Consider the following 20,390-nt stretch of genomic DNA (forward strand, 5'->3'; position numbering starts at 1 on the left):
ATGAAATCAATGGGGCAACTTACAAAGTAAGGCAGCACACACTGTGAGGAAGGATGGCAGAATCTGCCCCTAACTTTATAATCATTTTCCACAGCAACCTCCATGAGGGTCATTTTGTTGACCGCTGAAGTGCTGTATGCAAATTAGTGTCAGGTGACTCTCTGGTTCTCAATGTTTAGAACAACAATACTGCCATTGTTTAGGTTTCTCAGCCTCTCTTCCTAAACTATAAAATATATCCCATGCCAACACAGGTGACCAGATTCCTGTCCTTCCTGTAAGGATTTCAATTTATCACAGTTTCATATGATTTAAAGATTAGGACTATAAAAAAACCACATAGCCACAAGCAAAATGTTGGTCCCTTAACATGTTTGAATCATTTTATAGACAGCTTCCACATGTCTAAGAAAGAACTCTTGTTTAAAAATAAATCAGCAAAAAGAGCATTTTTAATGGCTTTGTCCCAAAACTGTAGGAATGAGCAAATTAACTTTGATAACACAAGAGCCAGCTGAACCTGAACATTTTTAAAGCTTCAGATCACTTTTTTAAACAAAAATTAGAGTTCATTTTCACACACCTCTGTTCTTCCTGGTTTGGCTATGATCAGAGATGGAAATCCTGATACGCTTTAAGAAAGGATGGTCTCATGGCTAGAGCCCTGAGTGGATACAAAACTTGTATCCACATCCAATCCACGATCTGCAAACATGGCCTGCAGATATAAAGTGTAAAGATATAAAGATATATATTAAATCTAAAATATATTAAATATATTATATTAAGTTAGATCTATATATAGTAAAGATATATATATATCTGCAGATTTGCAGGACTTTATTCATGGAAGCAACAAAGTAACAGAATTCACAGAGAAATCAAGTTCCCATGAGATTTCCAGTCCAACTTTTCACCCTTTAAGAAGTTTGGATAGTTCATATAAGATTCACGAAAACCTCTGACTTTCTGGGTGCTTATTCAAGACTTTTGAAGTTTGTCTATTCCTTTTTTGAACCCAGGAAACTCTCATGAAATTAAACATCATTAAAATGGAAATAAAAAATTCTTGAGGCAGTAGGGAGCAAACAGGGCATTTAAAATAGACCCTTTACTAAAAGTCCAGATCAAAAAGAACTGTGTGTTCTCTTCTACATATTTCTGCACACTTGCCTTACAGAAAACCTGAAACATCATGAAACTTACCAAATAATGAAACTCTTAGTTGCTATATGTTTGATTACATCTCTTTCCATGAAAGTGACCTCTTCTGTCACATAGTTGAAGGTTGCTCAAAACTTTCTTTCCTCCTCTTTATCAAAATTGAAACATAGGTGTAACCCATGCTTACTCAGTGTGGTTCTCTGTTCTCTCTAGTGACTAGACCATATAGACATTTACAATCCTAGCTATCTGTTAGCCTAAACAACAATGGCTCATGCTGAGTATCTGTTATTAATTAAAATATATTTTTAAGAAGCTCATTTGCTGTGCCAAGTGGTCCAGGTCCTTTCTGCAGCAGTTCACTAGCAAGCAGGAAAAAAAGGAACACATAATACACTATAGGAACAATTCACTTCTTCACTTTATGAACCCCACTTGCAACAGAAATGAAAGACACTTCAGATGCTGCACCTCAATTCTTTCCTCTTTACTTTAATGTACATTCTGCTGAACTATCATAAAATAACTTGGGGCTAAATTCTTCTCAGGGAGAAAGGGAAAATCTCTGTAAGAGGTAAGAAAATTCACTAGTTTCAGCTCAAGTAGTTTCCTCCTAATTATTCCATGATTCTGCCACTCTCCAGAAAAAGCAGAGGACTCCGCCCTCTAAACAGCGGATTTCTTGAGATCCTCTTGGATCTTTGTGTAGTTTCCCAGGCTAGTCTTTCCCCTCTGGAAGGAAACCACTGCAGAAACCATGACATCTGGGCTGCTATTGCACTTATTCAGACTGAAAACCACTCTGAAAAGTAAACCATAATACTTTAAAAATGTTTAAAAGTTTGAGATCCTACCTCAATAAAATGTGCATTATCAACCAACATTTTACGGTTCCAAACAAAATCATAACTTCTATTTACCCATCAGTTCCAGGATTCAGGACTCTGGTTTTCTGCCAGTTGGCAGCAACACTAACTACTCAAGGAGTTAAAGGAATATAATTCCTTGCTTGAAGCGTCATCAAAGTCAATACCTCTAAATAGAAGAATCAAAGCCCACCACTAAGGTCTTGGAAGATAAAAAGCCTTTTAGATCAGCTTTAAGATCATGATGAAGGATATGCCTTTTCAGTTCTGCAGTAAGTGGAACTTATAAAGTAATGGTCTCTTACATTCAATCTGAAAAGAAAGCAACACAGTAAATACAGCAATGCAGCTTACCACTCATATGCACTAATTGTGACCTTATTAGATCTTTACCACATCCTCCTAAAGAGTATGGTTAAACGCATACATTATTTGGGCCCATGTTAGCACACACCAACATTCTTTACTGCCTTGTTTCCACTTTCATTCCATCTTGATAAAATATTGATATCTGAAATTGTGATATTTTATTTATTGGAAACATTCATTAATGAATGAAAGCATCAGATGTGTTAAGAAATATGCCAGCTCTGATCCAGGCTTGCCATCTATGCCAGTTGTATTTGTTGGAGGAGTGCACCTATTTATTTTTGAAAACTGGAAGCTGATGGGGCACAGACTGGAATTCATAGCTGCATTATGTAGCAACTGTATTCACAATGCTCCTTATTTAATGAAAAGAGTATTTTCCTACAGTATGAATTTCAGCTAGAAGGGAACTATCCAGAACTCCACCTAGGCATTTGTAATCTGCCCATCACCATAATATCTATGTGTCAATTCACAAGTTTATGTGCAAAGGTTTTTTTTCTTCTGGGAGGAGGTGGAACCAGTAGCACAGCGTATAAACTGACTGCCTAGAAGAAATCCAGAACAAATTAACAAGAGACATTTTCAATGAGTTGAGGTCCACTTGTTCACTGAAAAATGCATGTATAGTTGCATGGTTACTTCTACACATACATTTACCATAACTTTGCCTGCAATTATCTACATTTACCACAACTGCGTGCAAAAACGGGTGGACGAGTAAACCTATTTGCTTGCAAAATTGTGGTAAAGTGGCATGTATACACAAGTACTTGTTTGCTCAAGGGCCTTGTCCTTGGAAACATTACTCACAGAAGCTGCTAAGTGAGAGTTTAGTGTCAACAGGAATTAATGGCTAGAGTGAAACTGTCCTGTTTTCCCCTCAAAATGAATAAAAACTGATTTTTTTTTAGGGTTCTGTTTTTTTTTTTTTTTTAGTTTTGCATTTGAAGTCTCTGATTTTCAGCTACATCCACCCACAGCTCAGATATAATGGAGAAGGCTGGCTGCAGAGATCCAGAGCCCAGCTTCTGCACAAGTTAAAGCAGTACACTGACTGCTCTAACTTAAACTCCTTACAATGCCATGTGCCCCAACAGAAGACTAGGTGTAGCAGATATAAGCTCTACCACACATGCTTCTATTCCATACAGGATCTAATACTATGATCACCATAGTATCTGAGTGCCTTAGTCAATGTGACCAACATTTGTCACATGCTGTTTGTTCTCTCGCTCTATCCCCAGGGGAGAGGAGTGTGAAGTGGCTTGTCTTGTTTTGGTAGGTTTTTGGTTTCAAAAAAATATTCTGAGCTAAGTATTTTTGTTACAGAAGGCAAGGACAGAGCAATGTGCCTTGCACTTGGAGCAGAAGATAGTGAGGTTTCTGATGGTCCTTAGTTCCTGTGGGAGTTCATTCCACAGTCTTGAACCGCCCACGAAAAAGTTCTCTCTCATGCAAAGATGAGCTTTGGCAGATTCCATTATGCCAGAGGAGCAAAACTGTTAGCCATAATCTTCATCCTGGAGCTTTAGGTGTTCTATTAGCTGGGTCCACACCATGCAGTCCCTTGAAGATACAGACCTAGACTTTGATTCGACAGTCCATGGGAAGCCACTGTAGAGAGCAGAGGACAAGTTAGATATGCTCACAATAACCTGTGTTGCTGAGGAGATGCTCTGTAGCACAGGTGATCAAACTTACTGACCCTCTGAGCTGCATATGACAATCTTCAGAAGTTGGAGAGCTGTGCCTCATGGAGCTCAGGGCTTTAACCCTGTGGCAGTGTGGTGGGGCTAGAGGCTTCTGCCCTGTTGGAGGCACCTGCTAAGGCTCAGGGTTCAACCTTGTCGGGAGGGGGGTCTTGGGGCTTGAGCCCTGTGGGAGGTGCCTGCCAGGGTTCAGGGCTTCAGTCCTGCGGGGATGGGAGTGGTGGGGCTCAAGCCCCAGCAGGCGCCCCCACCCTGCTGGGCAGAAGCCCCTAGCTCTCCCCTCTCCGAGAGCCACACTTTAACTGTAAAAGAGTAGTATGCAGCTCGCGAGCCACAGTTTGGCCACCCCCTGCTCTGTAATATTCTGTACTTGTTGGAGTTTCCTAAGCGCTGAAGCCTTTATGCCCAGGTGTATCGCATAGTTGCAGTCCTGCCAAGAGGTGACAAAGGTGTGTATAACTGAGGCCAGGTCATCATCCTCTAGGATGGGACAGAGTCTCCTAGCCAACTAGAAATGGTAGCAAGTGTTACTCACACATGTTGCCATGAGAGCCTAGCATCAACAGGAATCCAGGAGTCTTAACTACAGACTGAATGGAGGGAGAGAGGGGGAGAGGGAGAGGGAGGGGGGGGGGAGAGAGAGAGAGAGAGTGTGTGTGTGTGTGTGTGTTCAACCAAAAGAGACTGCACTGAGGCTGTAAACTCCTCAATATGCTTTTCTCTGCCCACCAGCTTCACTCGTCCAGCCCCAATATGGCTTTAGTCCACCCTCAGTATACCTCCTCCACCTCCACCTCCTCCTCCCCTTACACTGGAAGGGAAAGCACTGTGCCAGCAAAAAAATAAAATAAAATAAAATCCCTGGCCAGGAGAAATTGAGGGGAATTCTTCACTGGGAACCTCTAGATCAGGGGCTCTCAACCTTTCCAGACTACTCTATCCCTTTCAGGAGTCTGATTTGTCCTACATACCCCAAGTTTCACCTCACTTGAAAACTACTTGCTTACAAAATCAGACATAAAAATACAAAAGTGTCACAGCCACACTACTACTGAAAAAATGCTGACTTTCTAATTTTTACCATAGAATTATAAAATAAATCAATTGGAAAATAACTATTATACTTACATTTCAGTGTATAGTATATAGAGCAGTATAAAGTCATAGATTGTACTGACTTCGCCAGTGCTTTTTAAAACTAGGCAAATATCTAGATGAGTTGATGTACCCCTCAGAAAACATCCGTGCACCCCAGCGGTACATGTAACCCTGGTTGAGAAACACCATTCTGGATGGTTTAAGGCTACTTTGTGCTGTGTAGCATTGCAGCCCAACCTGGCCTTCAACAGAAAGGAAAATCTAGGCCTAAATTCTCAATGTTGTTTTCTTTTAAAAAAGACAACAGAACCACCCTATCACTTCTTATAAAAGGCTGATGACAACAGAAAAATTATCTGTTGCTGCTGGTCCAAGAAAACTCCCCAGGCTCCTGAACCTTGTACTCACAAAGGATATTCCTTATTTTAAAGGAGAATTGTACTTTTCTAGACACAACATTCCATGGCCATCCTCTACCTCAGGGTGTCATTCTACAAGCTTGTCAGAGCCTAGAATATTTATTTACACTGTAAACTCTTTGTTATGTGTTTATACAGTGCCTAGTGCCATGGGGCCCTGATTCACTAGGCACTATAGCAACATGCATGCATGCATAAATAAATAAATCTCAGTCTTATATGGGAATCAAGCTAATGGCAATGACATCTGGAGTCTTGCATCCATATCAGGATTAGCATGTTCACAATTTCTTTGTTTGATGAAAAGTCATGGAAGAGTTTTAAAGCAGATTCCAGGCCTTTTGGATTAAAGCTCCTGTCCATCAGGTAGAGAAGAAAAGCTCCTTGTAACTCTAGGATCAACCTTTACTCTCCACAAAAATCAGGTTTGTGGGTGGGAGGGGTTCATGTGGGAGACTGCCCTCCCCAGCTGCAGTTCAAGGATAGCAGAAGGATGGTGCCTCCTGTAGCAAATCAGAAATTGCAAAGCAATAATAAAGGGGTTAGGTTCAGAAACCTTTCCCCTCCAATTCAACCACAAAATAAATTAAAAATACAATTTAACCTTGGAGTCAGGCCTGGAGTCAGTTCTTCATTATGGAGATTAGAAACAGGAACTACTCCATTACCAAGGATACATAGCCCCTGTGGAGAGATGGATAGTGTCATGACCATGGAGGAAAAATTGTTCCATGTATAAATGGGTTATTTCTGACTCCAGCAGCAGGTTAACAAATTCGTTGGGTAGCTGGCATATGGAGTTGGTGGAGGAGTTAGGGTCTTTGGTCCTCCACTATTATCAAAGAGGACCAGGATGTGTTGCAGCAGGAAGTTTAATAAACATAGGACCTTCCTGGTGAGAGAGTTATCTAGTTGCTGCTTAAAGCATGTCTCTTTGTGTTTTTATCCTCACACCACATGGTATCAGAAGTAAGTGATTCCCTCTCTCTAAAGGAATAAAGGAAAGAAAAGAGACCCCCAGACTGCCAGAAGGGTGAGCAAGCAGAAGGGTAGCCAACTTTCTAATCGCACAAAACCAAACACCTTGCCCCACCCCTGCTCCTTCCCAAGACCCCGCCCCTGCCCCACCCCTTCTCAGAGGCTCTGCTCCCACTCACTCAATTTTCCCCTCCCTCTATCGTTTGCTCTCCCCCACCCTCACTTTCACAGGGCTGGGGTAGTGGGTTGGGGTAAAGGAGGGGATTAGAGGTCCAGCTGGGGATGTGGACTCCAGGGTGGGACAAGAAATGAGGGGCTCAGGGTGTGGGAGGGGGCTCCGGGCTGGGGTAGGGGGTTCAGGATGCGGGCTCCAGCCAGGCAGCGCTTACCTCAGGTGGCTCCCAGTCGGTGATGAAGCGGTGCTAAGGCAGGCTCCCTGCCTGCCTTGGCTCCGTGCGGCTGCCGGAAGCGGCTGGCATGTCCCTGCGGCGTCTAGGTGGAGGAGTCAGTGGATGCTGTGTGCTGCTTGTGCCTGCAGGTACCGCCCCACAGTTCCCATTGGCCGCAGTTCCCAGCCAATGGGAGCTGCAGAGGAGGAGTTCAGGCTGGGATAGTGTGTGGCGCTTCACTGTTTACCCCTGTGGTAGGGGCCACAGGGAAATGCCAGCCACTTCCAGGAGCTGCGCAGAGTCAGGGCAGGCAAGGAGCCTGCCTTAGCCCTGCTGCACCACCGACCAGACTTTTAATGGCCCGGTCAGCGGTGCTGACTGGAGCCGCTAGGGTTCCATTTCAAATGGGCATTCCGATCGAATACTGGACACCTGGCAATCCTAGCAAGACTGGAAAATCAGGGAGGAGACCAGTGAAAGCAGCAGCATAAAGGAGGCTTAATCCTGCCTCAGCACAGCATTGGAATTCATAATACAAACAGCTCTGCAAGAGAAGTTGATTTTGGTAGTTCAGGCAGCTGGCGTTGCTGGATCCATAGATCTGAATGATTCTGGATTAGGGTGGTCAGGTGCCCAGTTTTCTGTTGCATGCATATCAAGAAGCCTCAAAGAAAACAAGCGGCAGTATGCTGAAATGGAAAAGGAAGCTCTAACAGTCACTTGGGTTTATGAATATTTCAGGAAATATCTGTTGGGCTTGAATTTTAACACAAACATAGACCACAGGCCCTTAGTGGCATTATTGGGTTCAAAATCACGGGATGACCTTCCATCTAGGATTCAAAGATTTCAACCAGAGCTGATGCAATTTTCTTTCCACACTGAACACCTACAAGGGAAAGCATTCATAACAGCAAACACTATCTAGAGCCCTTATTAGGCAGCCACCAACAGAAGAAGCAGCAGCCAAAGTCTACATTGACCTTGTTCTAGCAGCAATTCTAGCATCTAGCAGCCAACATCAGCAAATTAGAGATGAACTACTAAAGGATGAGACTTGCCAGAAACTGACTCAACTCTGCCAAGGAGGGTGGGGGTGAAGGAGGCCACTTCCAACAAATCTACTACCATCCTGGAAGGACCAAAATGACCTTCACATGACTGATGGCCTGCTACTAAAAAGATGGCACATTCTTATCCTACATTACTTCAGAATCCATAAGGGACACCAGGGATAAACAAGTGCAGGGCAAAAGCACCACAATCTGTATGGTGGCCTGGTAGGCAAATTCAGAACTTAGGAGAAGGCTGTGAGATATGTAACAAGGAAATAAACTGCCAGAATCATTAGTCTCTACAAAGCTACCTGACAGATCTTGGCAGTGTGTAGCCACAGATTTATTTTCCTGGAAAGAACACACATACATTTTTGTAATCTATTCCTTCTCCAGATATATTGATTTGACTATACTTATGCAAACTTCATTGGCACAGATCATCCAGAGACTAAAGTCACTATTTGCAAGACATGGAAGTCCTCATATCTGATAATGGACCTCAATTCACCACTGCGCCATTCCTAGCATTTGCACAAGACTTTGATTTTGAACATGGTATTAGTAGCTCACATTCATCTCCTTGTTGCTCTGGGGTTGAGAGAGTGTACACTTCAAAAACACTTCTTCAAAAATCAGTGGAACCATATAAAGCACAACTGCCATAGTAGTGCATTTTGCATCTGGACTACTGTCAGCAGAAACTTCTGATGGGAAGACGACTAAGAACACCTTTATCTGTGGCACCAATGCAGCTTAAAACTAAATGGGCCAACCTGAAGAAATTTCAAAAATGGGATGCTGAAATAAAGATTCAGCAGCAAAAAAACTTCAATGTTTGGTACAGAACAAAATCACTAACTGAACTGAGACCAGATGACAAGGTTTGGCTGAAAAGCTCTCAGACATTTAGAAAGGTTGGGAACTTGGCAGAAACTCCCAGATCCTACTGACCGGAGACTCCAAAAGGACTTCTTTGGAGGAGTCAGGTTCATCTTCCACACTTCCCAACATAACAAAGAGAAGATCTGGAATCTGCAGGTACTCTGTCAGGAAGTGAATTCCCTGGGAACTCCACGGGCAAACTCAACAGAGGTGAGAACAGGGTCTGAAAGACTGATTAACACCCCCTCAAAGACTTGATCTTTAGAATACTGCTCTGGACTACAGGATGGGTTGCAGCGGGGAGTTTAATAAAATGTAGGAACTTCCTGGTTAGGGAGTTCTCTAGTTGCTGCTTAAAACATGGCTTTTGTGTTTATGTCCTCACACTACAGTCTTCTACAACTTTCAAAGCGTGGAAGGTAGATGATATTTCAAAACAGTATGGCCATACAGTAAATGAAAACAAACCAGCCAAAAGTAATCTTTTAGCTGTGTTTTAGTGCTTTAGGAATACAATCAAGGAACTCAAAGAAATCCATATATATGCACATATTCAACTTGAAATCTAAACAGCTAAAAACATAGGTTAGTAGTAGTTCCAGGTTTTTCACCACCAACTGCATGCCTCTATTTAGTTTACGCAGTTTTTTAATCATGTGTTTTGTATTATTTAAATATTTTTTCTCTTTCCTGTTTCTCTGAGATCTGTAACAATAATAAGGGAAACTGAGTAATTAAGTAACTGAGTAACTAAGGCCCTGATTTCTCCAAAGCGCTTCATAAGGGGTACCCCACTACATGCACCTAGAGCACCACTGACTTCCAAACTTAATTCTTGAGCAGGGCCAACTGCTCAAGAAAGGAGGAACCAGTGAAACTGATGATACACAAAGTGCTTTCACAGGGGAACCAGTAAAACTGATGATATGCAAAGTGCTGTCAAATGTACAAAGTAGGTAAAAAAAGAAAAAAAAAGAATAAAAAAACCACTTCAGTTCCTTTCAGTTGTCACAATCTTATGTGTTACTTGTAAAAATAATACTTAAAAGACTACCAAACAAGAGTATGATTTTAAATTTGATGCTGTTCCTTTAGTACAAAGTAATGGCTAAAATTAGAACTTGAAGGAAATAATTGAAGAAAATATACCATAAGAAATACATTTCACATTTATTAATATAATAATAAGCATATATTCTTCAAGAGGGTAAGCCTGCACAACATTTGCATTTCAAAGACAATGTCACTCAAGAAAATTTTGATTATGAACAAAGCTCTGTTACCTTTTTGTTGGCTTATTTATTTATTTGTTTAAAGAAGAAAGAAATCTTTGAAAAAACAAAATTATTCCACTACAAGTGGATCCTAGAGTAGTATTTCTGTTAAATCCCATATTAAATTTAGGTGATACTTTGTGAATACCTAAAGTAATTAATGTAAAACTTTACCACATTAAGTTATGTGTTAAAATCTTAAACTTGATCTTTTTAGGATGCAGTTGATCTTAGTAAAAATAGTACTTAGCACTTATTAGCTACAGTAATTAATCTTCAACACTCATTTTGCAGACAGGCAAACTCACAGTAGACAGAGGGGTTATATACATTGCCTACTCTAACTAGAAAGAAGAATCTCTTACTTGGATGTGGAGTTCTTTGAGGAGATTGTCAACACATAGCCACACTCTTGGGATGTTCCTGTATGTTCTGTACCAAACCCACTAGAAACTCAGATCACTAGGATCTGTACACTTAGTCTAAAACCAAGGAACACTCCAGAGAAGATTATATAAGGAGAGAAGTGGCTACCAACATGCCCTCAGTTCCTTATATTCCCTCAGAAATCAATATATACTCTGAAGGAGTGGTGATAGAGCTCGTGGGTCAGTAGTGACAATCTACAAATGCCTGGTCCAGTTCAGGGCTTTCAACAGAATTCAGGACATTTTCTTTTTGATTTTCCTAGTCACACTGTAGGTCATGCATCAAGATAGTGTTTGAATGCCTCAAGATAATGGAGGAAATGCTTCAAGATAATGTTTGAATCAATCCAGTAAGAAGACATCTGTCAGGAAACCAGAATTTGACCTCTTCTGAAGCAAAACTGAAGGCAGTTGATGTTCCCTTGGGTAGCAAAGAGATCTACTTACCGACCTGCAAAAGAGTGACTTGACTATTAAGTCTTTCAATGTCCACTTGTGTTCAGTGTTGCTCTTCCTGCTTACTTAATCCAGAAGTGCCATTTGCAACCCAGCATACATACATGCAGCTTTTAAAGGCAGATGACCTCTTGGCACAGAGTCTGAGCTGATGAGGATTTATATAACATATTGCCCTGGTGTTGTGATAGGAAGGAAAGCTCTGAGTGCAAGTCTGAAAGCTCAGTTCCAGTTCATTTCTTCCTAACCTGATCTCCACAGCCTGTGGAAACAGTGAGAAGTTGAAGGTGAGCATTCCAACGTCTTGGAGGCATTGGAAACTATGAACATAGACAGAAGGAGAGGTTATTCACTTTGTGCAGTAAATAGAATTCTTTGAGATGTTCATCCTTACGGGTGCTCCACTTGAGGTGTACCTGTGTCCGATGCACCTTTGATTGGTGATTTTCAGTACATGTCTTGTGCTCCAGACATCCTTGTGCACTGTACCAAGGATATACAGAGCTGTGTGGACAAACCACCCTCAATTCCTTCTCTATTGTGAAGTCCCATGAGATAAAACTCTGAGGCAGAGGGGAAGGAGGGCAGGTAGTGGAGAACCTGTAGGGAGACATCTCAAAGAACTCCAGTTATTGAACAATGTGAGTAACCTCTCTGTTTTCTTCAAGTAGTGTCCCTGTGGTGCTCCTCTTCAGGTGACTCCCAAGCAGAATCCCTGGAAGGAGGAGGGAGCTTCAGAGTCAGATCTAACACTGAAGACAAGACTGTATTTCGAACAGCAGGAGCTGATCTGGAAGCATGAAGCAAGGTATAGCAGCTTTACAAATCTCAGCAACTGGGACATCTTTCAGTAGTGCCACAGAAGTAAACTGGGATCTTGTAGGATGAGCTAATCCCCTAGAAAGGAGGTTGAATGTTGGCAGTCTCCTAACATGAGATAGTACATCCAGAGATCCACCTCATGAGTCTTTGAGTGGAAACTGGATTCTTTGGATCCGTCCAGACATGAAACAAAAATGTCATACTGTAAGACTTTTTAAACGGTTTTGTTCTTTCCAGATAGAAGACTAATACCATTCTGCCATCCAAGGTAGGGAGGGGAAGCTTCCTTCTTGGTCCAGTGTGGCTTTGTGAAGAAAAAAAAGGAAGATCAATAACCTGGTCAATATGGAATTCAGAAGATAATTTAGGTAAAATCTTAGGATGTGGTTGCGATGAAACTTTTCCCCGAAGAATACTGTAAAGGAGGGTTCTGCTATTAAAGCCCCCAATTCTCCAACTCTTTGAGTGGAAGTAATGGCCACTAAGAAAACCATCTTCAGAGTCAGTTGAAGTATGGAACAGGTAGCCAGTGGTTCAAAGAGAGGTTTCATAAGGCAGTTAAGGACCAAGTTTAAATCACACACAGGGGTTGGCACTCCAATCTGCAGAAAAGGATTAATCAGTCCCCTTGATTAATCTTGCTATTGTGGGGTGGAAAAACACTGAGAATCCCTCTACAGATGAATGACAGGCTGTGACAGCCACCAAGTGAATGCTGATGCAACTCATGGAACAACCGGACTTTTTAATTCCAGTGGGTAATCAATAACCATGGAGAGGGAAGAGCAAACGCGCAAAATCTGTTGATAGACACATCAGTGGTGAAATCTCTTCAATTTTTAAGGTAAGCGTTTCATTTAGGTAACTTCCTGCTATTTAATACCACCTGTTGTACTTCTGCCAAACAGAAAGTGTCTATCCCTTAGAACTATTGCAGAGCCAAGCCCTGAGTTGAAGAATGTTCAGATTAGGATGGAATGTCTGTCCGGAATTCTGGGATAGCAGATGAGGAATGGTTGAGAGGAGTAACGCCAGGTAAGATGCAAGACAAATCAGGTAAGGGTACTATATTTGTCTTGGCCAGGTTGGTGCAATTAGAATGAGTCTGGCTTCGTCCTGCTTAATCTTGTTCAGCACCTTCAAGAGGAGAGGTGTGGGTTGATAAACATAGAAGAGGTGCTGTCTCCAAGGAATAAGAAATGGGTCTGCTAGATACTGATGACCGTATCCTCCCCTGAAGCAGAATGTCTTGTTCTTTGTGTTGGCAGCACTTGCAAAGAAGTCCCCTTCTCAGCACCCCTAAGTTAGAAATGTATCTGAGAGTCCAAGGGTGAAGTTCTCATTTGTAATCGTGGGAGAAGTGCTTAATCAAATTGTTGGCTATGGTGTCTGGATGTTTGGAAGAGAAGAGTCCGAGAGAGGATGTGGCTGGCTATACACCGGTTCAAAAGTTTTATTGCTTTGGCACAGAGGGACAGGGATCTCACTCCCTGCTGGCAATTTATATAAAATGGGCAGGCTACATTGTCCATGATGACATTTATAGATTGGCCCTTGATGAATGAAAGAACATATAGACAGGCATTCCTGATTGCTCTTAATTCCATCAGGTTGCTATAGAGATGAGCCTCTTGGGCAGACTATTTGCCCTAAATGGTGTGTGTGTGTCTAGGTATACTCCCCACCCCACAAGGAATGCATCTGAAGTTATGGTGACAGTCGGAGAAGGTTGGGTGAAAGGAACTCCTTCGCATACTTTGGACGGGCCCTTTCACCAACTGTGTGACTGTTTTGAGCCATCTCTGGAAGCAGCACAGGTGTTACCTGGCATGTTGAGTTACAAAAGTACATGCTGCCACATGCCCGAGCAACTGGGGACAGTTTAGATGTCTGTGGAATTATTTGAATCTTCAAAATTAGGTTTTTCAATGTTATAAACCTGTCCAAAGGAAGTTAAGCCCTGGCAATTCTGACATCCACAGAGGCCCCTATAAAGTCCATTTGTTGAAGCTGGACTAAAGTGGACTTTATGATATTGAGTTGAAGTCCTAACCTGTCAAACTGGGACATAGCAGTCTTTACTGCAGAATGAACTTCATCGGAAGACTGGCCTTTGAAAAACAAATTGTTGAGGTATGGAAAGATGATTATCCTGCGTCAACAACATAGGAGGCTTCTAATGCCAGGATCTTTGAGAATGCCCTGGAGCAGAGGAGAGGCCAGAGGGAAGCACCTGATACTGAAAGTGATTCCGATTAACTGTGAAGCAAAGAAAACCTTTTGTGAGAGGGCTGAATTGTGACACAAAAGTACGTGTCCTGAAGATCAAAAACCAATCCCAGGAATCTAGCAATGGAATTATAGCTACAAAAGTCACCATCCTGAACTTCTGTGATTTCACAAATGTGTTTAGGAGTCTGAGATCAAAAAATCAGGCTCCATCCCCTGTTCTTTTTTGGAACCAGAAAATACTTGTAATAGAAACCCTTCCCCCTGTTCAGGACCAGAATTTATTCTATGGCCCCTGTACTTAGGAGAATAATGACTTCCTGTCTCAGCAAAAGTTTGTGAGATTGGTCCCCAAAAAAAGTCAGTAAAGGTGGGGGGGGGGGTGAGGTGAGATGAGATGATGGAGGTAAAATCAACGGAGTTACCTGATGTTATTACCTCCAAAACCCACGTATCAGCTGTATGTTCCCATGGAGATCAAAAATGGGAAAGTTTATCTCTGAAGAGTGAGACATGGGCAGGGTGCTGCAGTTAAAGATTCTCAAAGTGGGGATGTTTCAGGCCCTCAACCAACCCATCAAAATTATTGCTTAGTCAAAACCTGAGTGTGTCTCTTTAATTTTTGTAAGTAGGTTAGGATTCATCTTTGAATTCCAAAAAGAATTTAAGTCCATCAAAAGGGAGGTTCTTTATGGTATTTTGGACCTCACTAGGAAAACCAGAGAACTGCAAACAAGATGCTTAGCTCGTGACAATAGGGGTGGAGATTGACTGAGCCTCAATGTCAGCTGCACCTAGGGAGGCTTGCAATGAGGTCATTGCTAAGAGCTGGCCTTCTGCTATGATGGGCTTGAAGTTTCTCAGTGTTCCTGCAGAAGGTGATGAAATTACCATTTATGGTAAATGGTGGTTGTACTTTGCAATCCTGAATTGCAGGGTTGCTGAAGAGTAATTCTTGTGACTGAATAGATCAAGTAGCTTTTGGTCCTTTGCATGGTGCGTCTGCTATGCTCATTGATCTCCTCCACAATTAAATAATTTGCTGGTGGATGGAAGAAGAAAAACTCTGAGTTCTTAGGTGGAATGTAATGCTTTTTGTCTGCCCATTTACACAGAAAGGGTGCTGTGGGTCTGCCAGATTGTCTTGGCAGGTTCCAACAGAGCCTCATTTACTGATTACACTATTCATGCTGTCAAGTGTAAGATATCTAAAAGTTTATGTTGCAATTCTTGGACCTTCTCTAAAGCAATTTAGAGCAAGTCAGCAATACACTTCATCAGCTCCTGAAACTGCCGGAAGGTGTCTGCTAAAATAGGTGGTGGAGCTTTATTACAGCTTTATCTGGTGATGACGATGAGATATTCATTTAAAGTGTCACCGCCTTGTCAACTCTGGCCTCTTCCTCCTCAAAAGTTTCCTCCTGATGCTGAGGCTTTTGAGGAGGAAATGAGGGAACAGCCGAGTGTCTTTCTGTATGCTTCCCCTGGGAGTAGCTAGGAGCTTTCAACAACCGCTGGTCACAGAGAGCACCCGGGTGCCAATATGACCATTGAGGGTGACCACAGGGTAGAGGAGGGGGCATCCAACATTGGTCAAACCAATGAGAGGGCACAAGATTGTTTCTCCCTTGGAAATACCCTCTCAGGGTAGGTGACAAGGGAAATATCCATTCTGTGGTATACAGGAGATTCCTGGACAGATCTGAGAATCATAGAAATCATCCTCACCATAGTCTAGAGGTGGGGTGGGCAGTGAAGGTGAAGATGGTTACCTACCTTATGTGGTAGGTACCAGGGGCTGGGAGTTACTAGATAAGGGTGAGGTTTCAATTCAATCAGCAGATCTTGGTACCGACATTAGCAATGGGGACTCGAGCTTGTTTGAAGCAAACAGGCCTCTGGAATATCTGAACTCCGGTGGTACTGAATGTATCTAAGCTGAGGCTAAAGGCCCTGCAGTCAACATTGGTATTGACGGTGCTAACTGTTTCAGTGGAGCCTGTCTGGAAGATGGAGTTCGTAATAAGGACACTGATGCTTCAGCGGAATATCTGGTCGACAATGTCGGTTCTGAACATATTGACAGCTTCTGGTGAACCAGTGTTGCAGTCGGGATGCCAGTGCAGTCACTGAAGGTAGCATGGAGGAATCCATGGATGTTACAGGTTTCTTTGGTGAAGAGTGCTTAGAATCTCTGCTGGACTGATCATATTTGATTGAACTGAGGATGGTTTAGATACTGAAGCATGCTTGATACCACGGCTCCTGGAGGAACAAGAAGTTCTTGTTCTGTGGCTCTTGATTCCACCTTAAAACATGCTGTTTGTCATTACAGAAAGGTCCTGAGTCAGCAGAATTCCCACCTCCCTTTTGATTATAGGATCTAGATTTCTGTCTGCCAAAACAACATGATTTCAAAGACATCATTCTCTGTTGGTATGGCATTGGAGGAGGTTGCTGTGACCTGAGAGTACTTTGTTTTTAAAAGATGGTTGATATATGCCAAAAGACGTCACGTATGCAGTATATGTATGCCAGACCTGAAGAAGAACTCTGTGTCTTGAAAGCTTGTCTCTCTCACGAACAGAAATTAGTCCAATAAAAGATATTGTGATTCTAGAATTTCTCCTTCTCTAGCATGTCATCTGTGTGAGATCTGAACTAGGCCTTCAAAAGGGAGTTCTTCCACCTTTCTGTGTGTATCTGGGGAAAGACTAAAGCACTTCAATCAAACTGCTCATTTGACAGTGACAGCTGTGGCTACAGACAAAGAAGCTGTGTCTGAAGCATGATAGGGAACTTTTTGAGAATGCTTTGCCACCTCCTTTGACTTTTTGTCACTCTCTCTCTCTTTTGCCCCCCTCTTGTATTTCTCAGGAGAGTGAGATAACTAGGAATTGATTTTTTTCCAGGCACAGAAATCATACCAAACCAAGAGAGCATGACAATGTGCCACTCCTGTCTACTAGAGGCAGATGACAATGATTTATGACCAAGAAGATCCATCTTTCTGGTATCCTTAACACTTCCAGGGGGAGGGGAAGGTTATGATATTTGCCATGTCTTGTGTTCTCATTTGCTGCAAAGCCAACCAAGATGATGGGTGTGGGAAGTGAAGCGTAATCAACGTCTTGAAAGAGGACTTGATACAACTGGTCTATCTGCTCAGAAGCTGATGGAGTACATGAAGATATCAACTATAAATCCATAAAATCTTGGGTGTAAAGTATCGGGGTGACTGGCTAAGGACTTTTAATATGGCTGCCTCCCTGAGACGGAGAGAAGTGCATTTTCCCATTTAATTTCTCTCACAACCAGCTGAGAATATTAGAGGTCAGCACTTGAGCTGAGAGAGGGAGGTTGAGAGTGGAGGTGCCTCTCTTTCTCATCTCTTAGGAATGAGAAAATGGCATGGAACAGAGTCCAATCCCCATCTGTGCCCAACCAGACTATAAAGACCCTCCTTGGCACATTGGATTATTTCTTGGCACTGGACTTTAAGGCATCCTGAGGTTGGGATTTCAAAAAAGGGCCCAGAACCAGTTCTAACTCAAGAGCTCCTGGCTTCCAGTCCACTGCATCATACCCATTTCTCAGCACGGATCATTATTTTAAATTATCTGTTCTTACTGTTTCAGGTTCAGACTATGTAAATGGGCTTACTGTCATTCTGTTTTGATACTTGTGTGTGCTAAACAAGATTACCTTAGCTGTATATTGCATTTGCATTCTGCATACTCCTTCCAGTGAAATAATAGATTAAATAGTTAGCATATAATTTGGGTGCAAATCAGCAAAATGTTTATCATACTCTAAACATTGGCTTCTCCACATTAGCACTGTTGTTAGACTTTGAAAAGATTAACTACAGAAGTGAAATACACTCATTAGCCTTAAAATGATCATAACAGACGGATATCATATCTTTAAATTGCTTTTCAAAGCTTGGTTTCTATTTTCATAATCAATTTTCTAACTAAACATTTGTCATTAAGAAAACAAATCATGTAAGTCATACACATATTTCTGTCTCCTTATGACAGACACTGATTGAGAAAGGAACGAGTAGTTTCCACCTCCAGTAAACAGCTGGTATCCTTAGATAAGACAATCTCTGAACATGGCCAAGCTTCCAATATTGTGAAAATATAATGCAGTAAGGGAAGACAACAAAAAACCCAACTGCTTAGATGAGACAAGGTAATTTATAACCAACATCCATAACTTAATTATCACATTACTTTTTGTACTCTTTCATTAAATAGCAATCACCACCTCCTTTGGCATCAGTGCATTCATTGCTAGCAAAATACATCACAACAGGAAAGAGCTGACTTTTTGTATGAGAGGATTAAGGGAGAACAGTTGAGGGGTAAACTTATGACATAATTAAGCCTTAATACATGACAGTTCATACTTTGTGACACATTCACATGACTTGGGTAAGCTGAAGAGTCTGAAACAAAGCTCAGGGCCCCCAACCATATAAGTGCATTACAATAGGGGGCTCACGTGTCCTATTTTCATTTTAATGCAAATACTGTTCAAGCAATTCAAATACATTCTACTGCAAAAACATTTGCAATATTTAATATTTCCATAGAAATACACTCCTTTACTCAGCAAACATCTCAATTCTTATATTAGAATAGGCAAATACATTTGACAAAGGCAAACACCGATTGACTGATTGGGCCTTTTTGATGCCACCCCTATGAACTAATCCTCAATGGGTCACAGCTAGAATGCCATCACTGAAAAACAAAATCTCCCACAGCCTTTCTATCAAATTGAATGCTAACTGGTGGTGGAGTCGAGTGAAGATAAAACCAGATGTAGCTTTAGGGTGAGGGATAAAGAAAGGAATCTGGAAAGGCGAAAGAAGGAAGAGCTGGAGGAGGAGAAGTGACAGTTTTAAATGCCCTCCTTTCTCCATAGTGCCAAGCTTCATTTTTGAGCTGCAGTTTGTAGAGCTCCTGCCATTCTGTCTCATTTTCTGTCGTAAACTGGAAACAGTTGGTAACTGTGCCACCCCAGAAGCTGAATCCTCATTCCCTCTCTGGTTCTGCTTTTGCACCGGGGGCCAGTAATCTATACCAGTAGCAGATTACCTACCCTCTCTCCCACATGCTTGCTCAGCTTCACTGGGGAGGGTCAATGCTCCACGATTCCACATTTGTCCTTCCCACCTGTACAGAATGGGGAACAGCAACTCTGCAGCCCTTTCCCATGCAGTGGCCCATTGTGATGGAATGCAGCCCTGTATTCACACCCTACATACCACTGTAATAATATTGGTACAAAATATGCCTTGTGAAGTATTATTTGAAAACTAATAACTTGCTGGTCAATATCATCATGGTGAAATGTATGTAGCTACATTATATGTAAAGTTATGAACATAAGCTGAAATCATGACTGAAGTGTGTTTACCAGACAAATGTGAGGAGTTGGTAAACCAGTTTCTCAAAGACAAAGGACAAGCTGACACCTCTAGCCAGGTGTCATCAAAGTTGATGGGCAATCACCTGTCAGGTGGCCATTCTTTGGCAAGGAAGGGGGGCAGGAACAAACAGAGCTGCATCTTAGCAAACTTCACCATCAGACTTCTTGCCTCCATCCTCAGAGAAGGAATGAAAATTATCTAGCGTTAACCCTCAGGAAAATGCATTTCCAAGGGTGACTGAACTATAAAAATGAGGAGCAAAAACACCTAAGTTATTGCTTCCTATCCATCGCTGAGCTCTTTCACCTAAGACAACAAAAGAAACTAGCCCATTTCATTTTGGGAGAGATCTGGACCTGAAGTTTGGTCAGCCCTGTTGCTGCAAGCATGTGGTAAGAATTTTATCTTGAACCAAGTCTAGTTTGTTACGTTTTAGCATTAGAAAACATTTTATCTTTATTTCTCTCGTAACCATTTCTGACTTTAATGCCCTGTGCTGGTACTCACTTAAAACCTATCTCCTTGTAGTTAAATAAACTTGCTTTATTCTTTGTTTAAAATTAATCCAACGTTGTCTTTAAACTGTACTGTGTGGGTAACTCCATTTATGGTAGCAAACTGTTGTACACTGATCCCCTTAGAGGGGCAACAGTCCTAATATACCTGGACCGTCCAGGACAAGGCTGGACAGTGTAGAACACTTGTTTTGGGGGAAAATCTGGAACTGGGAGTATGTTGGGGTTACCCTGCAAGTGGTAATCAAGGCTTGCAGAAGCAGAGTGTGACTGGAATGTTGCTGG

Source organism: Caretta caretta, chromosome 1 (assembly GCF_965140235.1).
Source record: "Caretta caretta isolate rCarCar2 chromosome 1, rCarCar1.hap1, whole genome shotgun sequence".
In the NCBI taxonomy this organism is placed as follows: domain Eukaryota; kingdom Metazoa; phylum Chordata; order Testudines; family Cheloniidae; genus Caretta; species Caretta caretta.